A 6,431-nucleotide genomic window follows, 5' to 3' on the forward strand; every position below is an offset into this window, starting at 1 on the left:
ACAATGCCCTTGCGGCCGTGCCATCGTCGCCCCGGCGCGGGAACCCTGACCCCCAAACCCCCGAACCCGTACCTGACCCTGACCCCACTGACCCCACATCCAACCCCCACCCCGACGGAGAAACCCCTGGGGCTGCGACGCCTGCCCCAGGCCCTGCAACACCTGGCCCCGGGGACCCCGAGCCCGAGCCCGAGCCCTGCCCAGCCCAGCCACACCCTGGCACTAACCTGGGGGGGACCACTGCTGCCCGATCTCCCGCAGCCACCGTGTCTCCGGGCCCCGGAGAGGGAACTGGGCCCCTGCCCCGCCCGCCGTCACCTGATAAACCAGGGGCGGGGCAGGAAGTGACACGGCTGACCCTCCCCACCCTGGCCACGCCCCCTGCCTTCCCCCAGCCAATCGTATTCCGGGAAAGGCTGGGGGGGAGGGGCCTCAGGCCCCATGACCACCAAGGCGGGCGGGGAGGGAAAGGCCCATAAATCCCCCCCTGTCTCTCTGGGGAAGAGGGGCTGGCCCTTGGAGGGGAGAGACAGTCCTGCAGCGCGCCGGCGGCGCTGCCCCTCTCCAGGGGACGGGCCCACGGGACCCTCCAACGATCCCGCACCGCGGCCTGACCTGCCCAACAACGATGACGAGGGCCGCGGTGCGGGCGTCGACAAAGGACCCTTTACTGGGTCGCCGAGCGGCGGAGGGGAGGTAGGTGTTATCCCCGCTCCTCCCTCCCAGACTGTTTTTCCGGGAGCCTTGGCCCTGGGGGACGATCTTTTCCTGGGGGATGACCTTTTCCCCGAGGAGCCAGGCGTCCCGGTGTCGGGAGGAGAGCGGGGCCCCGAGCCTCCGCCGCCCGACGACCCGAACTCGGGGCGTTCCGGGACGGGGTGCGCCGAGGAAGGTACCGCCGGTGACCCTGGGGGTGGGGTCGCCGGGGGTTCGAGGCCTGTTGGCGGCGCCGGACCAGCCCCCATCCTCTCGGTGGGGGAGGGGTCGGCGACCGAGGGCGACCTCCCGGAGGAGGGTTCGGGATCGGTGGCGGACACCGGGGACGACGCGGACTCCGTCTGCAGTGACGTTTTTGAGTCCCAGGTGCCCCCCGCCGATCTCCCCCTCATCCCCCTCGAGGAACTCCGGGAATTTGTCGAGGAAACTCGAGGTCGCCGGGATAGAGCCCAACTGGCGCTCGACCGCTGGAGCTCTTTTGAAAAAGTTTATTGGTCGGCCCACGCTGCTCGCCAGGTGCCTGGGCTCGACGTCAACGAGCGAAAGCGAGTCAGGAACTTCCTGGGGGCACTCCTGGTGAGGGCGAGGGACTCCTGTGCCCCTCCCTCGTCCTCCCAGTAATTGTACTTGTTTTTTAACTGTACTGGTGGTGGTAGCACAATGCTTCCGACATGGAGACTACTATAGCCAGCCTCAACATCAACGGCAGCAGGGAGTCACAGCGCAGATTCCAGACCCCCTCGGTCCTTCGGGACGGGAGGTATGCGGTGTGCTTCCTGCAAGAAACCCACACTACCCCGGGAGACGAAGCCACCTGGCTCCTGGAGTGGCGAGGGGGGGTCTACATGAGTCACCTCACCCGCAGATCTGGCGGGGTGGCTATCCTGTTGGCCCCGCATTTTCAGCCCGAGATCTTGGGGGTCAGGGAGCCGGTGCCAGGCCGTTTGCTTCACCTGACGGTTCAGCTGGGGGGCGCGGTGCTTCACTTGGTGAACGTATACGCTCCCCTGGCCGGGCCGAGGCAAGCGAGCTTCTTCGACGAACTGTCCACTCATCTGGCTTCCATCGACTAGAACCAGTGCGTCGTCCTCGGGGGAGATTTTAACTGCGTCCTCGAGGGCAGGGACCACGGCGGTACCCGCACTGGCTGTGCGTCGGGGAAGAGGTTGGGGGACTTGGTCAAGTCCTTCGACCTGGTGGACGTCTGGCGGACTCTCCATCCCGACTCCATCGCCTTCACCTTCGTGAGGCCTGGGGTCGGAGCGTCCAGAATCGACCGCCTGTACGTTTCGCGGGCGTACGGCCCCTGCACGGACCATCACCTGGTGTGGGCGGAACTCCTTCCGTTCGGCGCCAGGCTCGGCTCCGCGTACTGGCACTTTAACAACCTGCTGCTGGAGGACGAGCGGTTCCGGGACTCGTTTCGTCGTTTCTGGGCCGGCTGGAGAAGGAAGCAGGGAAGCTTCCCCTCCCTGAGGCTATGGTGGGACGTGGGCAAGGCTCACGTCCGCGTCTTCTGTCAGGAGTACGCGAGGGGGTCGACCAAGAGGCGGAAATCCAGGATCGTGGAGTTGGAGGGGGAGATGCTCGACCTGGAGTCACGCCTCGGTCAGCCCGACGCGGACCCGGCCCTGCGCGGGGTGTACGAAGAGAAGGCGGCCGCGCTCCGGGACCTGCAGCTCGTCGGGGCTCGGGGCGCGTACGTGAGGTCGCGGATCCAGCTCCTGCAGGACCTGGACCGCGGCTCCCCCTTCTTCTACTCGCTGGAAAAAAGGCGCGGCACCCGTCAGCAGCTCCTTGTGCTGCTGGCCGACGACGGGTCCCTCGTCTCGGATCCGGAGGGCGTCAGGGCCCACGTCCGAAACTATTACACGGCTCTGTTCTCTCCGGATCCGTCCAGCGAGGACGCTCGCAGAGTTCTGTGGGAGGACCTGCCGCAGCTCGGCCCGGAGGATGCCGGAAGGCTCGACGCTCCCGTCACTTTAGAGGAGCTGACCGGCGCCCTCGACCGGCTCTCGAGGGGCAAAACCCCGGGGCTGGACGGGCTGACTGTGGAGTTCTTCAGGGCGTTCTGGGACGTCCTGGGGAACGACTACGCACAGGTCCTGGGGGAGTGTCTAAATGCCGGACAGCTGCCCCTTTCTTGGCGCAGGGCGGTCATCGTCCTGCTGCCGAAGAAGGGGGACCTTCGTTCTTTGAAGAACTGGCGTCCGGTCTCCCTCCTCAGCACGGACTACAAAATCTTCGCCAGGGTGTTGTCTTCTCGCCTGGCTTCCGTGCTGGCCCACATGATTCACCCGGACCAGTCCTACACGGTCCCGGGCCGGAGGATACACGACAACGTCCACCTGGTCCGGGACCTGATCCATTTCTGTCGACGGGCTGGTCTGCCGAGCGCCTTCCTGTCTCTCGACCAGGAGAAGGCGTTCGACAGGGTCGATCACGAGTACCTGCTCGGGACTCTGCGGGCGTTCGGGTTCGGGACGCGGTTCGTCGCGCGGATCCGACTTTTGTACGCCGCCGCAGAGTGTCTGGTTAAAGTTAACGGGTCCCTGACGGCGCCCCTTCGCTTCGGGAGAGGAGTGCGTCAAGGCTGCCCCCTGTCCGGCCAGCTGTATTCCCTGTGCGTGGAGCCTTTCCTGCGCCTCTTGCGGAGGAGGTTGTCGGGGCTGGTTCTGCGCGGCGCGGGCACGGGGGTGGTCCCCTCGGCCTACGCCGACGACGTGCTCCTCACTTTCACCGACCCGGCTGACCTGGGGAGGATGCGCGAGTGCCAGGCCGTGTACTCGGCGGCGTCTTCCGCCAGGATCAACTGGGCCAAGTGTTCCGGACTACTGGTCGGTCCGTGGCGGGTGGACTCTCTGCCGGAGGAGTTACGGGGGTTCAGCTGGAGTACCACCCATCTCCTCTACCTGGGGGTCTACCTCAGCCCGGCTGAGGAATCCTGGCCGGCCAACTGGCAGGAGCTGGAGGCCAAAGTCTCGGCTCGCCTAGGCCGCTGGACAGGACTGCTCCGAGTGCTATCTTACAGGAGTCGAGTGCTGGTCATAAACCAGCTGGTGGCCGCCATGCTGTGGTACCGGCTGGTCACCTTGGTCCCTCCTCCTGGCTTTGTCGCTGACATCCAGAGAACGTTGGTCGACTTCTTCTGGGACAAAAAGATGCACTGGGTCGCCGCGCAGGTTCTGAGTCTCCCTATCGAGGAGGGCGGTCAGTCGCTGGTGTGCGTCCGCACCCAGGTCGCGACGTTCCGCCTTCAGACCTTGCGGCGATACCTTTACGTCGAGCCTCCTCCTCGGTGGTGCGCCCTGGCGACGTATTTTTTCCGCCAGGTGCGTAACCTCAACTACGACACGCAGCTCCTGTTCGTCGACCGTGACGGTTTGGAGGTCGCCCTCAAGGTGCTGCCTGTCTTTTACCAGGACCTGATCACTGTCTGGAACATGGTCGAATCGCGTCGCGCCTACCCTCCGGCTGGAGTAGCGGCTGTCGTCAGGGAGCCGTTGCTCAGGAATCCGCACCTCCGTACTCGCGGGTTCGAGTGGCTGTCGGAGGGGAGGGCCGTGGCGGCGAGGGCGACCAGAGTCGGGGACGTGCTGGGTGCCGGGGGCCTGGGCTGGACGCTGCCGCAGGACATAGCTAGCAGGGCAGCGGTAGACGTCCGGTACGTGGCCACCGCCATCCGACGCCTTAAAACGGCGGTGCTCGGACCCAACGTAGTGCACCGGTTGGAGGACGCTCAGGTGTGCGGTGGGATCCCGTCCGCGCTCACCCCGGCCCGGACGGAATTTCACATTGGCCCCAAGGTCCCGTACTTCCCGCGGGAGCCTGTGCCCCACAACCTGAGCCGCCTCCGGAATTTTAATTTTGTCCCCTTAAGGGATATAAAAAGGAAGGCCCTGTATCGACTGCTGCTGCACACCGTCCACCTCTTCTCCCTCATCCACCGTCCGGACACGCCTTGGCGTGCCCATTTGCCACCGGGCGGCGGAGATCCCCAGTGGAGGGCTCTCTACGCGGGAGTCCTCCCCCTTTCTCTCGGGGATCTGGGGTGGAGGGAGCTGCACGCAGCAGTCCCCTGCAACCGCAGATTGCGGTGGTTCACGGACTCCCAGCCCAACTGCTTGTTCTGTGGCGCTGTCGAGTCCGTGGACCATGTATATATTGGGTGGGGGCGTTTGCACTCCCTTTTTGATTTTCTCAAAAACCTTCTCCTCTGCTTTTGGCTGCACTTCAGTCCCACGCTCCTGATCTTCGGGCACCCGGTACGGAGGAGGGAGGGCAGGTCCGAGGACCTCCTCGTGGGTCTGCTCCTGGGCCTGGCCAAACTGGCCATCAACAGGTCCAGGCAGCGGGCTGTGGAGGGGGTCGTTAGGGCCGACTGCCTGCCCCTCTTCCGGGGTTACGTTAGAGCCCGGGTGTCCTTGGAGAAGGAGCACGCGGTGTCCACCGACACCCTGGAGTCGTTCAGGGAGAGGTGGGCGCCGCAGGGAGTGGAGTGCATCATTTCTCCCTCCAACTCTATTTTGATTTAGTCCCTACCCTCCCCTTCACTGTTTTGCTCACATAGCATTGCCCTGTGGTTTGAAGGGCAGTGCTTGTCACTGGCCACTCGGGTGTCTTTCCTATCTTCCTGGTGGTGGAAATTGAATAAAGATCTGTGCACTTTGTGTCTTTCACTGTGTCTCACATCTACACGCACACACCATGGGTGCTGGGGAAAAAGATAAGCACTACCGCACTTAGGTGGTAGTGTGGGGGAAGAAAAAAAAAGAAAAGAATAAAAAAAAAAGAAAAAAAAACAAGGCAGCGTAAAAAATAAAAAAAAACAGAAAAAAAAATAAGCAGGAGATCTGCTTGTCACTGGCCACTCGAGTGTTTTTGCCTAAAAAAGAAAAAAAAATGTAGCAGGAATCCCTGCAGAAGGAGCACGTGGTGTCCACCAACACCCTGGAGTTGTGACTGGCCACTCGAGTGTTTCCTTCCTTTTGGAGATTGGATCAGTTAAAAAAAAAAGGCAGCGTATGAGAGACAGACATCCTGACATTCTAAGAGCTGGATCAGTGTGTGTGCACGTGCGCAAGGACTCTCCTCCTTGAAGGTGTCTGGGAGGAAGGGGGAACTGATTCTGGGAGAGCTGAAAGAAGAAGAAGAGGAGGAAGAGGAGGAGGAGGTAGAAGAAGAAGAGGAACGAGGAGGCGGCAGAGGCAGAAGGAGATGAGAGCTTTGAGTCCTGGGCCTGCTTTTGGAGCTGCAGCCCGGGCCTCACCCAGGTCAAGGGAGTGTTGCTGCTGACCTGGGGCCCACTCCCACCGCTGCTGGCTGGGACCCAACCCTGACCTGCCTCACCGCTGGTGCCTGGGACTCACCTTGGGCCCCTCCCAGGACCTCCACCGCTGCTTTTGTTAGCGGCCCACCTCCACCACTGCTGCCTGGGACTAAATTTTGCCGCTGCCTGAGACTTGCCTTGGGGACCCTTCCCGACAGGTCTGCCCCCACCGCTGTGACCAAGGGCCTGCCTGGGAATTGCCTGAGGCCTGCCTCCATCGCTGCTGTTGCCTGAGACCTGCCTCCACCACCGCTGCCTGGGACTCGCCTTGGGGCCTTCCCCAGGACCTCCACTGCTGCTGCCTGGGACTCGCCTTGGGCCCCTCCCCAAGACCTCCACCACTGCTGCGACCTGAGGCCTGCTTCCACCTGCTGCTGACACTGCC

The sequence above is a fragment of the Chiloscyllium punctatum genome, chromosome 44 (genome assembly GCF_047496795.1).
Source record: "Chiloscyllium punctatum isolate Juve2018m chromosome 44, sChiPun1.3, whole genome shotgun sequence".
NCBI lineage: Eukaryota > Metazoa > Chordata > Chondrichthyes > Orectolobiformes > Hemiscylliidae > Chiloscyllium > Chiloscyllium punctatum.